Below are 27,469 nucleotides of genomic sequence, written 5' to 3'. Positions count from 1 at the left end.
TTCTACCAGTAAGTGGCACTAAGAACTACTTCATGTGTTATCTTATACCAGGCATAAATCAAAAGCAATCTGAGTAAGAACTTCTTCATATTTTTCTACCTTGGTGTCATTTGACAATAAGAACTGGGTTTGTCCCATGTTTGTACTATGAAAAACACTTTGGTGCAGCAAATATGAGTGGAGGAGTGAGTCCATTCTCCATCCAAAAAACTGGCTTTAGGGCCACATTAAAACTAAATGGCAAATATCTATGCTAAGTCTGAAGTAAATATGTTTTGGGAATGCTGAACAATGACCTGATTGATGGAACTTTCTGGAAGCTAGAAATCCGTTTACACTGAAGTCCTGAATTTAGATCTTCTCAAAAAATGCTGAATTTAGGTCTGCTCAAAAAAAAAAAATTTGATGAGCACACACACACACACACACACACACACACACACACACACATTATACTTTAGGCAAATCAGTGGACTCCAGTATTTAAAGAACTCAGCATCCATTCTGCTCATATCAGCTTCCATATTCATAATGGCTAGAATAATGCAATAAAGTAATGGTACTTAAGCATTCAACCTTGAAAAAATTATCTCAGAGAAATCAGCCAGACTTGTAAAGGAAACACACCAGAAAACTGTAAAAATAAAAAAGAAGAAAAACAAACATATAAATGAGGGATGCTGTGATTATTGCTGCTGGAAAAGAGACCCAGATATAAAAATATAGAAAAGTCCCTGAAAATGCATAGAAAGGCCCTGAAAATGCATAGAAACTGACATTTCTCCCAGAGGAAAACCTTATAATGTAGCATCCTTTCTGGGTGCTACCTTTTCACTTTAGCAATCACAGTTTGCAAGCTAAATCCCTAGAGGATTAGTTCATGAGTCCCAATGAGAGTGTTTAAGTTTAATTGTCATCTAGGAGATATAATTAACTAAGAGCAAAGGCATTTACTAAGACAACAGAATAAGAATAGTAGCTATGCAATAGACCCTGTATAAACTTGAGATACTGTTTCCCACAGATACACATAGCATTAGCAGAAAGAATGGGTACAACTTTAAGAGTACACAATAATGATGCACCCTCACAGGGAACAACATATGTCCAAGAAAACTCATGTCCATGACATTTCAGGGCCTTGAAATTTATGGTGTCCCCATACTGTGGCACTCCAGACAGTATCTCAGCTGAGCAAGCCTCTCCATTATTCCCTGGGGCCAATTCCCCTTCTGAGCTCAGCTCCTAATTGTTAACTAATTCCTCCTTGAATCCACAATTGGCTCTCTCCTCTGTTTTCATGGGTCATGCTCCTTTAAGCAACTTCCTGCTCTGACAATCTTTTAACACTCACTCTGCTCCCTGCAGGAAGTAGAGTCTCCTACTGAGCAAGTAGATCCACTGCAAAATACCAGGCTAAGGTGGGGGAGGGAATTTGGGGGAAGATGGGGATAAAGGCAATGGGGAGACACCAATCCCCTCCTAGCCTCTCCTGCTCTCTGGAAGAGGCACGGGGTCACATTCCACCAAGCTGTTTCCCAGATGAACTATCTCAGCTGCTTCCAAGGCTGGCCAGCTTAGTATCTTTAAAAGTTACCAAGGGAAAGGCCATTCTTCCGCCAGCCAAAGGCAAACTATCCTTTCAGTTTCATCAAAGAAACTGCTTCACACTTTATAAAGGGATAATAAGGCATAGACTTGGCTTTGCACTTTAACACATTAACACCTTATTATTTCTCTATCTATGGCTTTTTGTTATTTGTTCTTCTGACAGGTGGAAGCTAACTCTCCCACTTCCCCTACAGATACAGACATATGTTGTTGTTGTAGCTGTTGTTTGTCTTCTGTGACAAAGAACACCATGACATCAGGGAGGTAATGCCATGATATGTAAATGAATTAGGTTTAAGAGAGGGAGGACTGTACAAAGTCAGCAGCCCTATTTTCTTCTCTTTAGCCCATAAGCAAGATATAGATCAGGACGACCTGAGATGGTTCTTGATGCAAAGTGAGACTTTGTCAGTGATATTTGAAAGATCATGGAAAAGAGAAGAGGTACCCCCAAAATTATAAAAGGACAAATTTCCTAACTTAAAAAAATAGGTCAAGGGACGCTTATAAACTTTGAACCAATAAGCTTGACTTCATTTCCTGAGAGAAAAAAAGAAAGAATCCTTAAAGAGATAGTTGGTACATATTTAGAAAAGAAAACTTGTGATTATAAAGAACCAGAATAGCTGTATTTTTAGCTACCAAGTCAAAGATGAATTGAAATTTGGTAAGGGACATTTCCTACCTTTATTGGTTCTTCCTGAATTCCAATAAGGATAAGTGTACCATTCACCTACAGTGAACAATGATTACTGTCAGTCATTGAACCAGCAGTGCTTACTATGTAATAAATATAATCCTCAGTACTATGAGATGGAGACACAAAGAAAAGTGAAAATAAAACAAAGCAAAAAGTCCCTGTCCTCAAGGATCTTACATTCTAATGGGGAGGGAGGAAAATATGCAAACTACTATGTATATGCAAGATATATATTCTTGTGATGCAAAATTTTTATAATCCTTGAATCACTATAAAAATGTGAGTTATTATTCCATAAGTGTGAATTGTTTGTTGTTATGGTAACAATGAAATTGTGGGATAGAGGGAGGTGTCCTATTTTGGACTACAGTTTGAGACAACTCTACAATGTCTTCTTATGCTCTGACTTAGTTTGTGTGTGTGTGTGTGTGTGTGTGTGTGTGTGTGTGTCTTCCATACCAGAACAGTTTGCAATATTTTCTTCTTTATTTGAATAAGGAATTTGTCTAAAATCTACTCTCTACAAAATGTCCTATATGTTTTAAAAGGGATTTTCTTAACCAGTTTAAAGTGAGGATTGATATAAGATCATCCTTAACTTCATGTCTAGGTGTACAAATGGAATAGGTTCTGAAAATCTCTTCAATATTAGATACAGCTAAGGCAGACTAGCAGTTTAGATTTCAAACTATATTATAAAGTAGAAATCACCAAAACAATCTGGTGCTGATTAAGAAATACTGGTGCATCACAGGAATAGATTAAGTACACAATAAAATAGTAGTAAATGATCATAGTAATCTAATGTTAAATAAAATCAAAGATCCAAATTTTTAAGGTAACAACTCAACATTTGAAAAAATCATTGGGAAAAGAGGAAAGCAATTTGGAGGAAAATAGGCTTAAACCAACATCTTACACCATATGCCAAGAGAAGGTCAAAATGAATAAATGATTTAGACATAAAAAGTGATATCATAAATAAAATAGGGAAGCACAGGAAAATTTGCCTGTCAGATTTATAAAGGCATAACATGTCCAAATATGAGACATAAAGGATTATAGGAAATAAAATAGATAGCTTTGTTTACAAGAAATCTAAAAACTTTTACACCAACAAAACCAATGCAGACAAAAGTAGAAGGAAAACAGGACTCTGAGAAAATTCTTTTGCAAAAAGTTTGTCTGATAAAGGTTTATTCTCAAATATGTATGGAACTGAACCAAATTGATAGAAAAATGAACCATTCCCCAACTAATGACTATTTAAAGGATATGAACAGATGATTATCAGAAGAAGAAATTAAAATGATTAATAGTTACATGAAAAAATGCTCTAAATCACTACTGTTTAGAAAAATGCAAATTAAAATAACTCTGAGTCATCACTTCAGACCTATCAGATTGATTAATTTGACAGAAAAAAATGACAAATGATGGAAGAGATATGGAAAATTGGGACACTAATGGATTGTTGGTAGAATTATAAACTACTAGAATCATTCTTGAGAAGAATTTGGATCATTACCCAAAGGGCTTTAAAACTACAGTGCTCTTTGATCCAGTGATACCACAACTAGATATATATCCTAAAAGAGATTAAAGAAAAGGGAAAAGGACCTATTTGTACAAAAATTTTTATAGCATTTCATTTTGTAATATCTTTCAAAGAACTGAAAATTAAGGGGAATGGCTGAATAAGATGGAATACTATTCTGTCATAAGAAATAATGAGCAGGGAGCAGCTAGATGGCACAGTGGATAGGGCACCAGTCCTGAAGTCAGGAAGGCCTGAGTTCAAATCTGCCCTCAGACATTTAACACTCCCTAGCTATGTGACCCTGGGCAAGTCACTTAATCCCAATTGCCTCAGAAAAAAAAAAAAAAAAAAAAGAAAGAAAGAAAAAGAAATAATGAGCACAGTGATTTCAGAAAAAAAAATTGGAAAGACATATAAACTGATGCAAAATGAAATGAACAAAATCAAGAGAACATTGTACACTATAGCAGCAATATGAATGAAAAACCTAGTTACTCTACTATAAGACTATGATCTAAAACAATTTAACAGTTTGTATTGTTTTATTTCATTTATTTTTGTTTTATTTTGTCTTCTTTCCCAACATGGCTAATATTGAGGGTGGGGGTAAAGTAGATAGGACTGTTTTAAGGACCAGAACATAATTTCTGAAACACATCTCCCTTTAGTAGGAAGAGCATTTTTTGCAATCAAATCTCTAAAATTTCTTATCCTCCCCTCTCCCTTCCCCAGTTTAGAAGCTTGTTGGATACCTCACAAGGTATGAATTTCTTTACCAATTCAAGATTACTACTGTTCTACTTACTTTTGATTTTAGTAGAAAGAGATTGAAAAGTGACACACAAGTAAAATTTCCATTAACTTTTAAATTTTAACACAGTAATATGATTATTAGCCCTTGTGGATAACACATTAGGTCTTCCATAGACAAAAAAAAAAATGTCTTTTCAATAGAAGATTTTATGATAAATGTAAATCCATATATCATTAATAGCCTTTGACTTTCATCTTTTTCTGTACTAAATGAATAAGATTAATTGCTATCTGTATAATGAATACAAGAAATAGAGCAATGTGGGAAACTGATCCAAGTGGAAACAAAAGAGTTGGGCCAAAAAGCAATCCAAATTTAGCCACTACTCTAGCTCCTTGGGAAAATATTTACATCCATTATTGCCATGAATAACATTGAAAATATTTAGTATTAAAATTATTTTTCCTCTTTAAAGATTTTAAGTAGCATGTTTTGACAGCTCAGTGGATTTATGATCTCAAAGATGCTTCCTCCACTGGGCATGCATATTTACCATTCCACCTCTTTTTATATCCTTTCTATTCTTTATAGATTCTTGTCCATTTCATAAATCCTCCACAGAAGATCCTCAGGATTCACTAGAGAAATTAATTTCTGGAGGTAAATGCAGACCTTGGGCTATTATCTTGTTCTGCAAACTACCTACCTTCTTTTCCAGTCATACATCCTTGATCATCTTTTACACTACTATCTGCATGGTGGTCTTCAAAAGTAATATGAGGCAGCCTATTTGTGTTCATCCTGTGCCTTTCACCTTTCAGATTCCTCTCATATGGTAATAGTCCATGAACTATAGCCATATAGCACCATAAAGACAATCTTGAGGTGGAATGATGAATTTGTGTGATGTCTAAGAGTTTATGATTACTGAAAGCCCAGAATCAGTGACAGAGCAATTTCTCAAATCTGATATATTTTTCCCCTCTTTTATTCCAGTCTGGAATTGCATATTTGCAGTTAACTCTCCAAGATAAATGTGCTGATAAACTATCAAAACAAAACAAAACAAAACAAAACAAAAACCCATCTAATTGTACAATCTAAGCAATGCAAAAACTTGATTTATTTGGAAATTTTGCTTTGGGAGGTTATTTTTGACATTTTTCAGAGCAAAGGCAAACACCTCTAAGAAACATAGAAATCTTTTTTATACCAATCTTTATAATCAACTTAAGCAAAGAATAAGATTATCCCTATTATGAATCTTCCAAAGACTCTCCTAAGATTTTAACATACGCATCGATGACAGTTAAAGGAGAGCCTATATCACAGCAATGTCACATTAAACTTTCCTCAAAAATGATGTCAGTGTCTTTACTTTTATCCATTTCCCATATTTTTGAACCCAGCGCTTATTTAAATAGCTTGAGTTAAAACTATTATACATTCTGCTCTTCCACATCCTTTCTTCCCTTTTGATATTAATATTCACTTTAGTTCTAAATCAGGGCTTAGCAATCTATAGCTCCAAGTCAGATCTAAAACTTTTTAGCTCATGACCATACAAGTTTGCCTACCCTTGTTTTAAATAGTCCACAACCCAATTATCCACAGATAATCAAATCAACAATGATTTTTACATTATTCCAGGTTAATTCACTCCCAGATATCTAGCTAGTTTCCTTCTGCCTTGTTATGAGGTACTCATGTCCAGTGTTTTGCTAGCTCTCTCACTAAAGGTAACCATTATGACATACAAGAATGAAAGTTCTCACTTATCTATAAGTCTCTAAATTCTTGCATTTCCTTAATTCTAAAACACATTTTCCCCAACATATTTTTTTTCTATTCTTCCTATGGCAATGTTTGCTTTGAAGTCACCAAATATCTGAGTCTGTGATAACTCAGTTTATTTGAAGAATTTTGTCCAATATTTCTTCTTCATTACTTCAGCATATATTGATCTATGAAAGGAAATTATCTTCATGTTATTTTACTTGCTTATGCCCATCATGAGCACTATGTAAAGCAAAAGGATCAATTAAACTATGGAATGATGTCTCTTATTGTCTTAGAGTGTGAAGGAAATGAAGGTTAACAACTCTAATGTGTGTCTCTCAGAGAACCTCTGATCTATCTAGGAATTTATTTTCTTTATTCTTAGGAATTCTATTCAGTGTTTTCAATAATCAATCATGATTCCAGAGGATTGATGATGAAGCATGATACCCACCTCTTTTTGACAGGTAACATATTCTAGGTTTAGCATGAAACATACATTTTTGGACATGGCTAATGTGTCTTTCAGTTTTATTTGACTAAGTGTATTTGTTACAAAGTTTTTTCCCCTTTTCTTTGAAGGAGTAGGAGGAAAAGAAAATAACCACCTGTTAATTTAAAATTTTAAATGTATAATTTCTCTCTTTTTAAATTTAAAAAATTGTATTGATGGCCTTTGTTTCCAAATCCACTTCTCTTTCCACCTGCATAGCCCAGTGGGTCTTCTCTAGTAACAAAAAAAGAAACCAGTTAAACAAAACTAATTGGTTCAGAAACAACTAACAATAAATGTAACAATTGTCCCTATAGGCATGCCACCTCATCTCCCCACTTTTTTTTTTCCTGAGGCTGGCGTTAAGTGACTTGCCCAGGGTCACACAGCTAGGAAATCCCCACTTTTTTTTTTTTTTTTTAAGAAAAAATATCTGTTTCCTCTTGCTTTTTCCTAGATACAATTTTATTTTAGTGATGTCATTTTCAATTACATTATTGTAGATATTATGTATATTGATTTTTGGTTCTGGTTATTTCCCAATACATCAATTCATTCAAATTAGTTCCTGTCTTCAAGAGGCTTGCATTCTAAGGAAGTGGGAGTGGAGGGAATAGTGTATGTGTGCATATAATATATATGCATATATATTATATGTGCATATAACATTTATATACATGCACACATATATATATGTGGGTACATACAAAATACAAATTAAGCCAATGAAAGGCAAAATATGTGTTCAAAAAGTATTAATGCAACTAACTAAACTTGCTTAGTAATTATTTACATTCAAATTAATTAATTACAACCTGTAAAAATTTTAGTATCGTTCTTTTTAAGTCCCCATCAAAATTGTTTGTCCATTCATTCACAATGGATTCATTGTATGATAAACTATTTGGAAAAAACTGCCTACAAATAATCCATTTTATAAATCATACTTAGCAAAGCAAACATCAGGGCTTCAGTTTTCTACCTCTGAAAAGCAAAAGGGATTTGAACTAAAGCTAGGAAACATCTCAACCAAAGCTTTAGTGACCAAATGCAATTTCTCTTCTGCTCATTCTTCAAAATATTAAAATTGTTTGAATAGCCATCAAGCTTGCTACCTTTCACACTTGCCTTAAGCCATAGGTGTATTTCTTCTTGGGGATGTTCACCTTGAGTTGGCTCTAACTGACTGGATTAAGCTATAATTCATAAATCTCATAGAGAGTAATGTTACTTAATATATACACATATATATGTATATGTATATAATGTTTTAGGATTAGATTTTGTTGGCCTTAGGTAAGGCTGCTGGATTGTGGAGTGTGGAGTCCGGTCACTTCTACTCCATGGGGATTAATAAAAAATGTGGACAAAATTTAGGGGCTAGAAATGTCAACAAAAATATACATACTATCTCCAAAAATGAACTACTGTTACCTAAGTTGTAGCAAACATTTTCTATTGGCTAGATTTTAAAATTCTAAAGCATATGATTTGTTTCTTTTTTCATTCTAAAACTAATAGTTTGTTTCTTTTTCTTCTGATTTTTGATTCTGTGTCTGCTTCATTCTTCTTGGTATAAATGATGCTTTTCTTTAGTTGGTTCTTCCAAATTGGCTCTGAGAAAATCACAGTAGCACTCTATTATAACCTGAGTTACTGTTACAAGTATTTGGATAGACTAGAGATCAAATCAACCTTAAAAAAAAAAAACACCACAGTTTCATACAGGAGAAAGACAAACATGAAATGGCTAGCTTGTGATGTGGGTTTTTTGTCCTATCCTATAACACTATGGCTATAAAAGGCTTCTTCAGTTAATTACTAGATCCTCCTCTTTCCTTTCCCCACCCCTCAAATGCATGATAACTTGTATTAATCAATATGTATAGTAACCTCAAAGGGATGATGTAACACTGTTTTTTCCCTGAAATGGAAGTATGGGGGGGGGGGGGAAGCTTTGCCAAATCTTGCACTGAAATTCAGTTAAGTCCCTAAGCTTCTTATGCCCTTTAAAAGGTAAATCCTACTGATCAAAAGTTTATAAAATAGGTTAGATCCCCATATAGATCAGGTTGGCTAATGTGGTATGAAGGGGGAAAAATGGAATCCCAAATCCTTTATTCAGATCCTGACTATATCTTATAAGTTGTGTGAGCTAGTACAATTTACTTTGTTTCTTTGGAATTGTCTTCATACATAAAATGGGGATGATAATAATACTTAAGCTATTTACATCCTCAGATTGTATTAGGGATCAAATAAGATAATATTTACAGAGTATCTGATATACTATTTAACATCATATAAATGTCAGAGGTGTAGGGGTGCATAAGGGAATTGCTTCATGCTAGATTAAAAGCAGTGCTACACAGGTAAAATGTCACTTCCAACAAATGTCTTGTTAACTTTCTTTTTGAGTTTAAGGCAGTTTAGCATACTCAAAAAATTTTAAAAAATTCAAAACAAACAAAAAAACCACTTCTTCTAAATCACTCAAAGCCCTAGTTGTCTCCCATGTAAGATGCTTAGTGTGTGTGTGTGTGTGTGTGTGTGTGTGTGTGTGTGTGAGAGTGTGATTTTATATGCTTACAAGGGGAAGCAGAGCAATTAATATGAATACTTCAGAGCAATATTCAATTCAAGAAACACTTATGGTGCCAACTATGTGCCAAGCACAGTGCTAAGTTCTAGGGATACAAAATGAGGCAAAAGATTGTTTTTGCTTACTGTTTAATGGGAAGATAACATACAAACAAGTATATATAAGAACAGGATAAACAGAAAATAATTAAGGGGAGGGAAGGGGGAAAACACTGGAATGAAGAAGGACTAGAGGAGGCTTCCAGTGGAACAAAACTGCTAAAACTGTGAGTCATGACCTGTATGGGTTCTCTTAACTCAATATGGGGGGGGGGCTCTCAAAAAACTTGGCAACAGAAAAAAATTTCTGAATACTTTATGTCCTGTGGTAGCAAATATTGCACCAAAATGTATTTCTTTGCATAAAAATAAACAAACACATCCATCACATTAGTATGCAAATTTGCTTTCATCTTTAATGATAAAATTCTACAAATACCAAAGAATTGTTTTAAAATGAATTTCTTTATGATTTATTGTTTGATTTGCATATCTATTTTATAGCCTATATGCCAGGGGTCACATAAAAATTTTGGGTTGAAAAGAGGCCAGGAGTGAAAACAGTTTAAAAAGCCCTACTGTGCAAGGGATTTTAGTTAAGATTTAAAGGAAATCTGAGAGATTAGTAATCAGAGATTAAAAGGTAGTACCCTCCAGACATGGGGGACAGTCAGAGAAAACTCCGGCATCTGAGAAATGAAGTATCTGGTTCTAAAAACTGTTAGGGGGCCAGTATCATTGATCAAAACATACCTATTAGGGAGTAAAGCATAAGAAAACTAGAAAGGTAGGATGTGAGTAGGTTATAAAGGACTTTGAATGCCAAACAGAATATTTTGTATGTGCTCCTATAGGGGAATAGGAAACTGTTAGTTTCTTCAGAAAGGATTGGTCACACTATTGAACCTCGAAAAATCACTTTTAAGGCTGAATGGAGGATGGATTGGAGTAGTGAGAGACTTAAAGCAGGCCGACCCACCTACAGGCTATTGCAGTAATCAAGACTATATCAGGATGTAATAGGTTAGGAATGTTGTATTAGATTTGGAACTGGTCTAGAGCTAAAATGACTTATATTCAAACCCTAACTCAGTTGCTTACTAGCTGTGTGACTCTGAGCAAGTTATTTTACTTCACTATGCCTCAATTTCCTCCCATCCAGGTCTGAAATGACTAGACTGAATGGCATCTTCCTAACTCTAAATCTGTGATATTTATTTTTTTTTTTAGTTTAAGATATATAAGGGCATAAGTTGGTAAAAATCAAATACACAACAAGAATAAAGTGACTTGGGGGGTGTTAAGTATTGCTGTTAAGATATGTAAAAAATCCTGTCTCAGTATTATTGGTATCACATTTAATTTAGCAGAAATGGGAAGAAGGCTGGTTTTGGAGTCAGAATACCTGAGTTTGAATTCCACTTCAGCTCCTAAGTATGTATGTGACTTTAGGCAAATCATTCAACATCTCTGGACTTCAGTTTCCTCATCTTTAAATTGAATTAGTTGAATTAGAGAACCTTTCATTCCCCTAAATCTAGAAAGGAACAAAAGACAGAGAGACAGAGATATATGGGAGGAGGAGTAAAGGAATTGGGATTAAGTGACTTGGCCAGGGTCACACAGCTAGTAAGAATCAAGTTACAGAGACCAGACTTGAACTCTGGTTCTCCTGAGTCCAAGGCTGGTATTCTATTTAATAATTGCCCCATAAACCTATAGTTTTCTAGCACATATTATATCAAAAGGCATGGATTTAGTGAATTAATTAGAATAATTTAATTCTTAAAATTAAAGACAATTCAATAAATTAGTTTAACTGGGTAGGGATTGTGGTATAAAATGAAATATATAACAATAAAAAGTACTTTAAAAAGAATGTTTCATATAAATATTTCTACGGTAGAATCAGATGATTCCAGGATACATTTGCCTGGTGACTTTTAGGGAAAGCCAAACTTGGATTCTAAATTTTCTTAGTCTTCATTGTAAATGTTGTCCACAAAAGTATGCCCTAAACAAACAAAGGTGATAAAGTCATACACAAAAGCAAAATTTGATTGAAGAGAATAATATATTTTTACAAATATATGGATAATTAACATAGATAATATAGATGATATGGATAATCTACCCTCATTTCTTAGTATCTTGAGAGAAAAGACAAATTCAAGACTCAATATAGAGAGAAGCATATTAAGATTTGTTTCTTGCCTTTTTCTTCTCCCATGCTATTGATTTTCCTTACCATCTTGGCAGTCATTTACTCACTGCTAATTTTTTCACAAAGAGAAAGCAAAAATTTTAAGCCCAAATCTATAATTAGAAAAACTGAAGTAATTAAAAAAATTTGCCCCAAATAAAGCTCTATATTTTGTTTTCTGTGGCAATATAGCTTGTCCCATAGCATTCTTCAGTATTGCATAAATACTTATTTCAAACATACTTAATCTCTAAATAGTTGTTATATTTAATTAAATGATACACTGAGGGAATTAGATTATAGAGAACAGAAGAATAGAGAATATGGCATTAAAGCAAAAGAAAAGATGATTTTAAAAGACTAGAAAAGACAGAAGTAATAATCATGTATTATTATCTAGTTAGAAGAAACAGAATGATATAAGAAAAAGAGCATTGTATTAGAAGCCAGAAGATGAGCGTTTTAGTCTCAACTCTCACTGATTGTGACTTTTGTAAATCAATAGTGACTTCAGTACACTACTGACATATCTCTCCCTTGTTGATTGAAAGGGGATGGAGTAGAGATGCAGAATAAGATATGTTTTCTCAGAAGTCACCAATATATTTATTTGCTTTTCTATATTATACATATTTGTTACAAAGAGTATCTTGTATAGGGAGTTGGAGATAGTAGGAAAGCTATGATTTGGCAGTGGTAACTATTTTTTTAAAAATCATTAATAGAAATATTCCAAAATGCATAGAAGAAAAAATGCAAAAGGGAACAAGAAGAGTACTTTTATATAGCCTTGTTACATTTCACAGGTGCACATCTATACACACACACACACACACACACACACACACACACACACACACACAAAACTATACCTATACATATATACTTCCTAAAAGTACAAGTAATACATGTTTAAAGCTTGATTCTTATACTAGTCTCTTTAACAATTTTTAAAAATCAAATATATATTTTTATTTTGTTAATATTTCCCAAACACATGTAAACATTTTAATATTCATTTTTTAAAATTTTGAGTTACAAATTCCCTACCTTCTGCACCTTCCCCACTTCTTGAGAAAACAAGCAATATGATATCAAAGTTCATCAGTTCTCACTAAGGAGATGAATAGCATTTTAAGCATGGATCCTCTGGGATTGTTTTGTATCATTGGCTTACTTAGAGTAGCTAAGTCCTTCATAAATGACCATCCTTAAAATATTGTTGTGACTATATACAATATTCTCCTGGTTTTTCTCATTTCCTTTGAATCACTTCATATAAGTTGACTTAAGTTTTTCTGAGGCTATCTTGTTCATCATTTTTACAGCACAATATTATTCCATTATAATCAGCCTGTTCTGTCATTCCCCGATTAATGGACATCCTTTAAATTTTCAATTACAAAAAGAGATTCTATAAATATTTTTGTACATAGAGAATCTTTCTCCTTATCTTTGATATCTTTAGGACAAAGATCTAAAAAGGATCTTGTTAGTTCAAAGCTTATGCACAGTTTTATAGCCCTTTGGACATAGTTCAAAATTATTCCTCAAAACAGTTCACAAATCCACCAACAATGCATTAATGTCCCACTTTTTCTACATCCCCTCTAGCATTTATCATTCTTTTTTTCTATCATGTTAGCTAATTTGACAGGTGTAAGGTAGTGTTTTAATCTGCATTCTCTAATCAACAATATTTCATTTTTAATGTAATATGGATAGCTTTGATCTTTTCTTCTGAAATAAAAATTTTCTCCTCAAATCTTTGACTACTTATCAGTTGAGGAATACCTCATATATTTTATAAATTTGACTCTTCTACTAATCTGGACAATTTATATTTTTGTAAATATTCATTCATTTCATCTAGATTGTCCGATTTACTGCCATATAATTGGACAAAATAACTTCTGATAATTACTGTAATTTCATCTTCATTGGTAGTGCATTCATCCTTTTCATTTTTGATAACCTCTAATTTGGTTTTCTTTTTGTTTTTAAGCAAATTAAACAAAGTTTTATTTATTTTATTGCTTCTTTCCCCATAAAACCAACTCCTAATTTCATTTATTAGTTCAATGTTTCAGGGTCAATTGTTTTTATTTTGTTTTGTTTTGCTTCAATTTTATTAATCTTTCCTTTGATTTTTTTAGGACTTTCATTTTGGTGTTTAACTGGAGATATTTAATTTAGTCTTTTTTAATATTTTTTTTTATTTTTAGCTATATGACAAATTAATTGTTCTGCCTTTTCTTTCTTTTATCTATCCACATATTTAGAGATACAAATTTACCTAAAGCATTTCTTTGGCTGCATCCCACAAATTTTTGTATTTGTCTCATTCTTATCATTCTCTTTAATGAAATTCTTGTTTCTATGATTTGTTTTTTGGCCCATTCATTCTTTAGGATTAGACTATTTAGTTTCCAACTGATGGTTTGGGTTTTTATTTGCTTGTTTCTGCTTAAAAATTTTGTTGCAGATTTTAAGATATGAAAAGGGTACATCTAATATTTCTGGGTGGGTTGTTTTACTTTTTGCATTTGATTAGGCAGTTTTTAATGTCTAATAAATGGTAAATTTTTGTGAAGGTGCCATATACAGTTGGGAAAAAGATATACTTCTTTCTATTCCTATTCAACTTCCCCCATTAATCACATCTAGTTATTCTAAAATGCTATTTATATTCATAACTTTTTTTTTCTTATATTGTGTTTAGATTTATCTAGTTCTGAGCTAGGAAAGTTGAATTCCTCAATTAGTGTAGTTATACTGACTATTTCCTCCTGTAAATCATTTAATTATTCCTTTAAGAATGTGAATGCTATGTCATTTGGTACATTTATGTTCATTGTTTATGTTGTCTTTTAATAATTTCTAGTTTCCCTGTTTATTTCTTTTAATTAGATCTATTTTTCCTTTTGATTTGTCTGATATCATGATTGATACCCCTGATTTTACTTAGATGAAACATAATAGATTGTGCTCTGGCCCCTTATTTTAAAAGTTTGTGAATTCTGAATGCAGATTGAAGCATATCTTTTAAACTTTAAATTTTGTATGTATGTCTCCTTTTGCAGTATAGCTAATATGAAATATGCTTTGCATGACTTTGCATGCACAATCAATATATTATTTGCCTTCTTATGAGGTGGAGGTGTGAAGGAGGGAGAGAATTTACAACTCAATTTTTTTTTAAAGAAATGAATGTTAAAATTCATTTTCATGTAATTAAGAAATATTTAATGAAATAAAATAACCCTGTGACATGAGCAGTATAGGTTTTATTATTCTTATATTACATGAAAGTAAACTGAGAAAGAGTGGGAAAATAACTTGTTAGCCATTAAGATTTGAACCCATGTCTTCTGATGCCAAGAGCAATGATCTTTTCAGAATACCAGACAGAGAGATAAAGCTAAAAAGCAGATTAGGACCACACATTGGAGAGCTTTTCCATTGTGATACCACAAATTTACCTTAAAGCAGGGGAATTGTCAGTACATTGCTATATGGATGTCATTTTTAGTTGTTTTGAAAGCTTGTAAAAATGAAGTTATAGAATATCACTTCCTAGGAAAGAAAAGAAGAGTAAGTTAGAGAAATACCTTGAATAATTGCTTTCAAGTGAATTTGAGTGAAGTGAATGATGGCACCATACTCATTTACAAAGCACATGAATTAATTATCATCACAGCTCTGCCAATATGCTGAACACTGTATTGGGACTCTCACCAGACAAGTGAAATGGAGATATGTAATCTCCATACAGATAACCCAAATTTTGAATATAAAGAAAATGAATGTAGTCTACTCTAGACCCTCAAAAGAGGCAGGTTTAAGTATGATGGCAGGCTGGGTCTCATGGAGACTGACCTTCTGACTTTCAGGGCAGAGCCAACTTTTTCCTAAGGGAATATGGGGTGAGAATACCATCTGTAACAACAAACTATTAAATGTATTTTAGACAAATTAACCAGGACAAGAGGAATGGGCCAAAAGTAGAGAAGGACTTCCAAGAATCTGAAGATAGCTGAAGAACAGCAAAGGAGTTTATTGCCATGTCAGCCCTAGATGACCAAAAGCCAAGAGAAGAATATATTTATATAGCGGTTTTTTGTCTTTTAAAAAAGTTGCCTAAATTTTCCTTGTATTCCTTCCCAGAGTTGGAAGGCTTGGGCTCAGATTTTACTTCTGACCCAAACTGACTGTGTGATCCTGAGCAAGTTCTTTAAATTTCCCAGAGAGTCATTATAACAAAGGATGTGTGTGTGTTTGTGTGTGTGCATGTATATATGTGTGTAAAAATAATGAGGTAGAAGTGAAATAAATTCAATAAAATTGACCCAAAAATTGAAAAAAAAATAGGACATCATACATTATGTTCCACAATTATGGAGCTCTAGCCTTCCCAATATAGTGGAGCGAGGTATCTTCTCATAACTCCTCTATGGAAACAAGCTTATTCTTTGTAATTTTGCAACATTCATTTTTCATTTGTTTTGTGGTAATTGTTTCCATTTACATCGCTTAAACTGCCATATACATAAAATTTTTTGGTTCTGCTTATTTCACTGCATTGGCTCATCTAAATCTTTCTATTCTTCTCTATATTCATTATATTCATCATTTTTTACAGCACAGTAAGATTCCATTACATTCATGTACCACAATGTGTTCATCGTCCCCAATTCATAAGCATCTACTTTGCTTCCAGATCTTTCCAACCACAAAAAGTGATGTAATACATATTTTGATATTTATAGAGACTTACTCTTTGTTATTGACCCTCTAAGGAAGAATCTTGAGGAGAAAGAGATACAGATGATTTGGTTGCACATCCTATTAAAAAGCCTTTTTTTTAAGTTTGTATCCAAGGGCTAAGATAGGGCTTTGTAAGTACCCCAGAGCCATTGGAACTTGCAGAAGGGTAAAGATCATACTAACGGTAGTGCAGAATGAGTCTTCTACTTGATCCTCTAAGTACAAGTTGGGTTTGGAAGTCAGAAAACTTGGGCTCAAATCTCATTTCTGTGACTTAATCTCTTAGAGATCTCAGGGAAGCCACTTAACCTCTCATTTTCTCAGCCAACAAGCCAAACAGCTTTCAATCACATCTTTATTTTCTTTTCCAATCACATGTTTTACATAGAGTGTAGACTCTATAGACAGAGACTATGGAGGAAATATTTTCTTGACAATGTATTTTTTTCATGGGTCATAATTTCTGTAATAAAAATGTTGAAACTTACCTGTAGCTAAATCTAGTCACCAATTCCTTTGTTGCCTTTGTCCAGGTCCTTTTTTGTTTGTGGCTTTATTTAGGGTTTTTTTTTTTTTTTTTTTTTTTTTTTTTTTGTCTCCATGGATAGGAAGATCTTGCCTAGAGCAGTTGCTATGATCTATATTATTAAGATACATGGCTAACAGAGAATGTTATAGCAGTAGCAAGATCAATGAATATAAATGTCATATAGGGTATGCTCACAAAATAACTAAAACTGAAATGCAATCGCAATTATTTCTCCATATCTGGGAGTCAGCTTGCTAAAACTGATTTTGTAAGAAAAGCAGATTTTTCCAAAGGTTTCAAGACATAAAGGGCAAAAGTCCATTTGATCCTCATGCCTATGACAGGGTCAGCTATATAGCCAGTTGACATTTTTATGGCTTGTCTTTAGATAAAAAGTCATATACAAGGATAGATAGGAAGATGTAGATTAGGGTACATAGGAAGATACATATGAAGATGAATCAAGAATAGAAAGAGGGGTGAGTATAAGGGCTGTAGGTTCAAGGATTTAAAAAAGAATGAATAAGAAGTGGTTTTCAGGATAGATATAGGGATGGAAATGAGGAGGATAGACATCCTTTAAGAGGTTGGCAGATCTCCTACATCTTTACCTCATATATATCCTACAGTTCCAATGGATAGGCTTGATTCATTCTACAATTTGCTTTGCTTCTATTGTCTTCAAAGAATATTTTTGTTTTGTTTTGTTTTCCAATAAAGCTTAGCTAATTGGAGCAAAATGTTTCTGATAACTGAATTATTGACATTTTCTGGATAAAGTTCTTCCCATTTTTCACCTCACTCCCAAAATGTTAAAATGTAAATGAAAGGGTGCAAGAAAATGTATTACAGAAACAAGGTAGAAAAACAATGAAACAAAATTGGTTTCTTATTCTTTTGCTCAGCATTTGACATAGACTTACTCTTTCCAGGCCAAGATGTACTTGGGGCTCAAGAATGATACATATAATTTATTTTAAATCAATAAATAGGAAACTATACTCAAGAATTTTCCTCTATTCACAAATCCTAACTATTGCACAGTATTAGAATGTGACTTTGCTATGAAATTTTCACTCACAAAATGGATCATGAAGCAACTATATGGTCAATTTAACTATTCTTGCTTCTTGATTACTTATTAAATAGGCTCATATAATTCACAGTTGAGGAAAATGAAAAAATGATTTGCCTCATAGTCTCTTAAGAGTTAGTGAAGCTTCCCTTTCAGGTCTTGAATTGCTAGTGTAGTCTCATAGAACTTAAGAGGGCACAATGTGACTGGCTGTGACATGGAACTTTATGTTTTTCTAGATTCTGTGGTCTTTTTGAAACAAGAAGCCATGGAATAAAAAATAAAAGGAACCCACAGTTACACTGGAACATAGAAAAGCAGAGAATGGGTATAGATTTTGTAGATTTTTCTAAGTTCACTTACTCTTTCCACTAATGAAATAGTCCTGGGATTTGCAGGGAAATGAACTTTTATCTTGTTGGTAGACATCATTTATTGCAAATAAATAATAATATATAAAAATATCATATGCTATAAGATATATAATGCATATTATTAAAATATTTACATACATATAACAAGGAACATAGATTTAGAGCTATAAAGGTTCCCAGAGTTTATCTAACCAAAATTCTTAATTTCATCCCAAATAAGGAAACCCAAGATCATATTCACATATGTATAAAATTAGCCATTCTAGCCATTCTAAATGCCATAATTGATGGAGAGCTTCTAATATTTTTTATCAACCAACCAATCAATCAATCAGTATGCTTTTATAAAGTATCTTCTATTTGCCAGGCACATACATTATTTATACAATGGCATAAAATGCCACTCTAGCATTTAAATTCCCAAAAGGAAAAAATCCCAAACATTCATAGAAGCACATTTTTGTAGCATGAAAGAAATGGAAAAAAAGCAGATACTCAACAATTAAGGAACAGTTAAACAAATTGTGCTTCATAAATATAATATTCTAACATCAGAAATTATGAATTTTCAAAATTCAAGGTAGGAATATGAACTGATACAGAATGGCATAAGCAGAATTGGAATACACATACACATATATACATGCATATAATATTAATGTGGATATTGACTACAACAATTCCCATGCAAATCACAGCCAAAATAGTAATGTGAAATGTATAATTATAATGATCAAGTTTGACCTCAGAAAAGAAATGAGAAAATTCAACCAGCATTTTTTGCAAAGATGGGGAACTATAGATGTAGAGAACTGTAAAATTTAGTTGATATGTTGGTTAATTTTCCTGAACTGCTTTGAGCAGAATATATTTGGAAATGAAGGTGATATGAAAGAACAAAATGTTTTAAAATAAATTGCCAGGAAAGATGAACAACTAACCCCATCAAAGTCATCTCCAAATAGAAAATCTGTACAATAAGTAAAAGTCCATATGTCACAAGGTTGAAGGCAATAAAGAATAATTTTATGCACATATTTAACCTATATCTGATTGCTTGCTGTCTTGGGTGGGGGAGAGGGAGAAAAAATTTGGAACACAATTTTTTGCAAAGATGAATGTTGAAAACTGTCTTTGCATGTATTTGGAAAAATGAAATACTATTTTTATAAAAGAATAATTTTATTGACCATTCAATAAGAAACCTGACACCTCTATTTATTTCCTTGGTTTATATCAGGTTCTGATTTGGGAGATCATATTTTGCTTTCATCAATCCTCAAATGCTCCCAGACACACTAAAGAATATCTTTTAAACACCAATGTCCTTCCAATTATAATGTAGAGCTCCAAATCAGGGGATAACATACTATTTGAAGAAAGGAAATTAGGGTAACCCAAAGAGAAATAGAGATATTTCAGTCACAACTTATTACAAAGGAGAGTAAGAGAAAAGTCATTATCCAGGAAACTTATGATCAGAAAGGAAGTGATTATTATCAAAATAGCTTATTAAGAAGGAGGAATAAGAGATGGTACCTGTTGAATGTTTAAAAAAAAAAAAGCAGGTGGAGAGTCTCTTATTTTTTTTAATCAATCAATCAGTATGCTTTTATTAAGTACCTTCTATTTGCTAGGCACATACATCATTTAAGCATGACTAGCATTATATGGAACAAGGATAATATAGGAAAAGATGATTTGGTTGGATTACAAATTACAGATTGCTACAATGATGAGTTTATGGATTCACTAAAGTTCTGAGATATCAACTGTAGGCTCTTCAGAGTTTAGAGTTGTCATCAGTGAGGTTGAGAGAACCAGGGAGGCTGGGAGGTTAAGGGAGTAAGAGGGAAATAAAGTTGGTTTACAGAATGTTAGGCTTGTAAGGACCTTTAAATATATTTTGGTTCATCATCATTTATAGATAAGGAAACTAAAACCTAGAAAGGTAAAGAAATTCACCAAAGTCCTAAAAATATTATATAGGATTCAAATTCAAATCTGTTTCCAATCCATATTCTTTAGGATCTCATATTCTACTAGAAGAGAATACATGTACACATATAAATATATGCAGAATGAATGAAAAATAAATACAATGTAGCTAAATAAAAGATAGTTAAGAAACAAAGGAATGCACAAGCAACTGGCATTCAGTGAAGAGAACTGAAGACAAGTGAAATTTACATATTGAAATAAAAGGAATTAATTCATCTTTTAATATCAATAATAATAATATATTTTTTATAGTGCTTTAAAGTTTAGCAAACCATCTTCCTCATAGCAAGTCTGTGGGATATGTACTAAGTACAAATATTATTGTAATTATTTTATTGTGAGAACTGGGAGACAGTGAGATTAATAGAATTATATAGGAATGCATAGCTAGTACATTCTAGAAATAGAATCTCTCCTGACTTCAAATCAGTATTCTTTGCATGAGTCATTGTTCTCTAATAATGATAACAGTAGTAGTTTGCTTTTCTATGATACCTTAAGACATTACAAAGTCTTTTCCTCTCAAAATGCCGTTAAAGTAGATAGTTCAAGTCATTTTCTCATTTTAGGAATTACCAAAATGAGGAACCACTGTTTAGTAAAGTTCTAGGAAAGCAAATAGATAATTAAATTTCAATCTGCGGACCATTCAAATCTGGAGACCATTTTCCAGATAGAAATATATAATTTTGGCAATTCTAATAGCATCTATTATTGAGGCAAAATTTTGCTCTTGATTATAGAAATGCTATCTTTACACATATACTGAATACTAAGTTCTCTGTTACATCTAAGTGACCATGCTTATGATAGACAAACTTAAAAACAATGAACAATTAAATAACTAAGCTTAGGAATTACTACTGACACATTTTCTTCTTCCCCATCAGATACAGAAGTTCTCTTTCCCTCAGTTTTCTTTTTGGCAAAAATAATGGAAAGGCAGAGAGGTGCATTGGTATATAGAGTCTAAAATCAAGATGATCTGAATACAAATCTGGCTTCAGAGGCTTACTAGCTGTGTGATCTTGAGCAAGTCACTTAATCCTGTTTTTCTCAGTTTCCTTATCTATAAAAAGAGCTAGAAAAGGAAATGATAAATTGCTCCAGTATAATTGCCAAGAAAACACAGAAATAGGGTCACGAAGAGTTGGACATGACTGAAACAATTCAACAACAAAAAATAATGGAGGAAAAGTTGAATTACATAATCTTTAAAGTATTTTCTAGATCTGATTTTTTTTTGAGTTTATCTCAAATCCAGTTAATTTAATCCCTATAATACATGCTACAATGAGAGTTTAGGACCACACTTAGAGAGAGATGGTGAGTCAAATAGTGAGATAAAGAGCTGGCCTTCAAGTCAAGCAGGAAGACCTAGATCAGATCCTGCTTCTGACATATATTATCTGTGTGACTCCAGACACACTTCTTAACTTCTCAGTGCTCTAGGCCTGGGGTGTCAAATAAAAATGGGGAAGAGAATATCATTAAACAAACACAGTACAAGGCTCTCTGTGGGCTGATAGCCCATTATCTGTAGTTTATTGTGAGACAGCTGATGGCTCAGTGGAGTTAGACTTCCCAAGACTGGGATTCAAATCCAGCCCCAGACACTTTTTAGCTGTGTAACTTTAGACAAATCACTTAATCTCTAATTGTATGATAAAAGGGTTCACTGAACAAGGAAATAACAAACTATTCCAATATTTTTTTCCAAAAAAACCCCACATGGACTATGTGGTCCAAAGGGTCACAAAGAGTTGGACAGAACTGGTTAACAACATCTATTATATTTTTATTTATTTTAAATATTTCAGTTATATTTTCATCTGATTCACATCTTTTTTGGGTGTGTTTCAAACTACAATGAAGTTTGGTAGCAGAGTTTTATATCTCTGCCTTGACAACTCATTAAGACAATAAATTTACTAAAAAAATAGAAATATGCTTTGGTAGAATAAGTGTTTTTTCTGACTGTTCTCTTCACTAATGAAATCACAGGTTTGGTCCCCAGCCCTATAGAGCTTCTTATTCTGATTATTATCATCGAATAAAGTGTAAAATAAACAAAAATATACCTATTTGTGTCTAATGGTGATCATATGTAAGTTAAAGGAGAGAGAATGGAAAAAAAAGAAGAAAAAGAAAAAATTATTATTTGTATATTATGTATAAATTATGCACATAAATGGAATAGCAAGTTGTATATAATAGATTTTCAGTTTCATGTGCAATCTTTTGTATTACACTATTTTATAAAAATGCTTATTTTATCTCATAAATTAAAAATAAAATAGGATAGATTAAAAATATTAAAAATCTAATATCACCAAAGATTTTGTAATTTTGCCTAGATATAGGAACAGAACAGTCTCTTTCTCTCTTTTTCTAAAAATCAGACTTTATTTTTCCCCTTTGTTAACTCCAAACTGTCTAATTCTTGGCATAGCTGCCAAATTAACATTAAAAAAAAATTTTTTTTAAATACACAAGTCTGATTATGTCACTTCTACTCAAAAACATTAATTGTCTCTCCATTGTCTTCAGCCTACTTTATATTATCCTTTCTCTTTTCACAGGCTATACTGTGCTATATTACTAGCTGTTAACATGTAAAGACTCCACTGGGCTCTGTATCATTCTTTCTCTTTCCAGCTCCATGAGGCATGAAGCAGTATGTGCCAAGCAAGGCAAACCATCAATACTTGACTATCTCCTCTTAGACTCTGATGGAGAAAACCCAAGACCTTAAACCCAACAGCAGTGGGAATGACATTGAGTAATGTCATTACAGAAGGGGCAATAATATCTATATTTGATGTTGAAACAGAGAATTGTGAGATTTTTCCATCTGACTTTCAACTGAAACTTTTGATATATGTTGTTTCCTCCATTAGAATGTGAACTCCTTGAGAGCAGGGACTATATTTCCAGAGCTTAAATAAACATGTAATATATGATTCATTTGTCAGTCATTCATTCATTTATGAATTCTTGTAAGTCCCATGGGCCTGGAAATGAACTTCTTCCAAAATTTTTCCTTCCTTCAGTGACCACTTTAGAAGTTACTTTTTATTGCAGAAACCTTCCCAAGCATTCAACAACAGACCAGATATCTCCTTTCAAATTTTCTTGGAGGACCTCTTCTAACCCTCTAAAGCAGAGGTGTCAAATAGGCAGCCAGGGGCCGAAAAGAAGTCTGTAACACTCTCAAATGCTACACAAACTAGATTAAAATATAATTTGGTCAGACACTTGCTATTTATCAGCTTTCTGACCCTGAGTGGTCACTTAACCCCTATTGCCTCACCAAAATAAGAAAGAAAAAGAAAAGAAAAATGTAATCTGGAAATGCAATATATATACACACACACACACAATTGAATATAATGTTAATATGTACTTTTCTATTTCAATATACATCAAGGGTATCCTTATGTATGATTTGATGATTCCTGCTTCTATGTGATTTTTTTTTTACTCCTCTGCTCTACTGCATACATATCATATTTTATATTTTATTCTACAGTATGCATATTTGTACAGTGGGCAGCTAGGTAATATGGTGGCTAGACTGCTGAAAAATAAGATTTGGAAAATCTTAATTCAGATCCTACCATGTGATCCTGGCCAAGTGACATAATCTCTGTTTTAGTCTCCTTATTTATTTATTTGTTTGTTTGTTTTTTCCTGAGGCTGGGGTTAAGTGACTTGCCCAGGGTCACACAGCTAGGAAGTGTTAAGTGTCTGCAACCAGATTTGAACTCTGGTCCTCCTGAATTCAGGGCTGGTGCTCTATCCACTTCACCACCTAGCTGCCCCCTAGTCTCCTTATTTATAAAGTAAAGATAATGATCACAGGATTATTGTAAAATATGAAATAAGATTATATGTATTATATGTATATATGTATATACAGATAGAGTACTTAGGAAACTTAAAATGCATATAAATATTGGGGGTTTTTTATTTGCACATATTAGACTATAAGCTTTTTAAAGGCAAGAACTGTGTTGTTCTTTTACCTCTGTATTCAGAGAATCTAGTATAGTTTCTTTTTCTTTCATGAACTCCTTTCATGTGGTAAACATAAAGTTTTTTAAAATTTAATTTCATCAAATTGAATTCTAGGAAGAAGCTTTAAAAAGGATTGAATGAGACTTCTCAGGAGACAGGATACTTTTTTTAGGATTCTGGAAGGGTAAGAATGGTTGACAAGGTTTCAAAATGTCCAATGGAGATCATTTCTTTCTATCTTTATTTTTCTTTCCACCAGTGACATCTGCATGGAGGAAAAATTGACCCAGCTGCCTGACATTAGCCGGGCCTCAATATCCTCAAACAGTAGATTTCTTCCAAATGTGGCCAGGATGAGGGGTGGAGAACTACACCTTCACTTGCTTTGTTATGAGAAATTGCCACAGCCAGAAGCTCCCACCACAGAAGCAGAATTCCAATTGTTCTGCAATTTACAGTCTGAGAGAATTGCCTGGGGGCAATGGGAATTTAAAGGACTTGCCCAGGGTCACACAGTCAATTTGGGTCAGAAGTGGGAATCTGAGCCCAGGCCTTCCAGCTTTTCCTGTGGCCAGTTTTCCTTTCTTCTTCTAGTTAAGTGAAAAAGATACTAGATAAAAATGAAGTTGCCTAGACCTCTGTAATCATATCTTTAAGAATTCAGAAACTGATTCACTAGTTTAAGATCATAATGCTCTGTTCTTGACATAGGAAAAAAAAGTGATAATCGCTACTAATAATGTGCTTTAAAAATATAAAAAAAGGTTATGTAAAACAGATCTTGCTAGATCTTTTCCCCTGAGCGATGGGCTTAAAATTTAGATTCTTTCCTCAATAGTTAAAATGGGTTTACACTGAACATAACTTTTTGTCTTGGTCACCTGTGTAACCAATGATTCACATTTGTGATTCAATTGGCTAATGGAGTTACAGATTTAATCTAAAGTAATATAACAGAAATTGTCTTTGCTCGAAGTTATTAACCCATCCTGGGGACCTTTCTACTTTACCCTATAAGTTTTCACCAACTACACTAATTGGTTTCATCATGTGGGACTCAAGAAATTAGAAATAAAAGAAATGCAGGTTTTTTAGATGATAAAGCAGGAGATCGGTGAAATGAAATGACCGGTGAGATGGTTTGGAGGTTGTAATATGTGAGAACATAAGAACATGTGATAACATTCCATCTAAGAGTAGAAAAGAAACAAAGTAAAAAAGTGTGTGTGTGTGTGTGTGTGTGTGTGTGTGTGTGTGTGTGTGTGTGTGTGTGTGTGTGTAAATATGGAGAATGAGATGAATGAGTCAACATCTTAAATAAGGATTTGGTTTGATTTGAGGAGTGTATGGTGGTTCCAAATCTTGTTTTGTTTCTAGAACTAGTTTCCCTTTTCTAATATATATTCATCCAAATGGAAGAATATGTCCCCCCAGTAAGCTAAATGCTGGTTCAGGTATTGGTTTACAAAAAAGATAAGTGGTTGTCAACTTCCTATTAACATTCTCACTTATGTTCAGAAACTCTCATTCATATTCAACACAGCAATTATTCTGTATGCCACAAAGGGCATGGCTTCAGATGGAAAAGTGTTATTGAAAAGAAGAAAAAGTTCATGGAGAAAAAAAAATAAAAACAAAGCAAATAAATCTATCTCTCATCCCAGGAAACAATACTACATACAGGAATAGGGAATAGGGAATAGGTTTCTGTAAAGGTACAGTGATTCCTCAAAGTTGCATTCCTCATTCAAAACTCATAGACAATTTTCCTTTAACAGGGAAGTGTCTGAAGCTATATTCATGGAACTCAACAATTAGGGAATGAGAACACTCAAGCAAACACAGATCATTGTTTAAAACCTTGACTCTGATTTAGTGGTGGTTAACCTTATTCGGGGACAATGTAAGTGGTTTCTTCAAGACCCTAATGCAAAGGTACACAAGAAGGGAAGACTATTTGTCTCCCTTTGAATGCTTATCAGGGACTGGGACAAAGTCTGATTTTGATGGACTTTTTTTGAGCGTATGAAGTTTGAGTTAATGTGAAGAAACTGAATAGCCTGAATAGATGCCAATGGTCAATATGAGAGTTTGTTACCTAATCTCATTAGTCTTTGTTGCAAGTAGAAAATTACTGTAGTGGTGGGGGGAGGGGATGTATTAAAATTCCAATATCTAAATAAAATGGTCTAATGCTTAATCTCCAGCTTTATATTTTTCAATTTAGAGATTTTCAGAAATAAGTATGCATAATGATAATTTCATAGGGGTGCTAGTTCATTATTGGCAAATCCCTTGAGAAAAAAGGTAAATGCAAAGTGTTATGAAAAGCTGTGTATTGAGATTAATTTTCTACAATACATTAATGATAATATAGGACTGAGAAGGAAGAAGAGATATTTGTCCTGGTTTGGAAGATAGCCAGTATCTGAAAACCTATAAATTAAATTCAGAAGAGACAACTTTGTTCTTTTGCTAAGAAATCACTTGACTAGATGGGGGAGGGGCAAAAGTGAAGTAGAGGAGCATTTGTCAAACTATTTCTGTGCTTTTCTTTTTCTTTTCCTTTTTGCAAGTATTATTCCATATAAAGAATTAGAGTTGGCAGAAGGGGTATATTTATTCAGAACCTTCCATTTTGTGTCCTTTTATTGAAGTCATTTGCTTTTTCTAGTACATAGGGTACTTGAAAAGTTGGACAACTTTTGTCCTAGTTAAAACAACAACAACAACAACAAAACAACAAACAAACAAACCAAAAAAAAAAAAAAAAAAAACACTTAGACAATGCAAAGAGCAGACACTCATTCCCTTGGCCTGAACAACTTCTATCTTGTTTCATACGGAATGTTCATGGGAGAAAATTGGGAAATTTTATTCTCACATGGAATTGTTAGTATGGAGTGCACTGCTTTTTGATGTTAGCAAGGGTATTATTTTCCCTGGCTATGGGGATATTATAATGAATTGATGCTCCTTCTCT

This window comes from Sminthopsis crassicaudata, chromosome 1 (genome assembly GCF_048593235.1).
Source record: "Sminthopsis crassicaudata isolate SCR6 chromosome 1, ASM4859323v1, whole genome shotgun sequence".
Taxonomy (NCBI): Eukaryota; Metazoa; Chordata; class Mammalia; order Dasyuromorphia; family Dasyuridae; genus Sminthopsis; species Sminthopsis crassicaudata.
The sequence above is the reverse complement of the archived record's forward strand: the minus strand, read 5'-3'. Positions refer to the sequence as shown.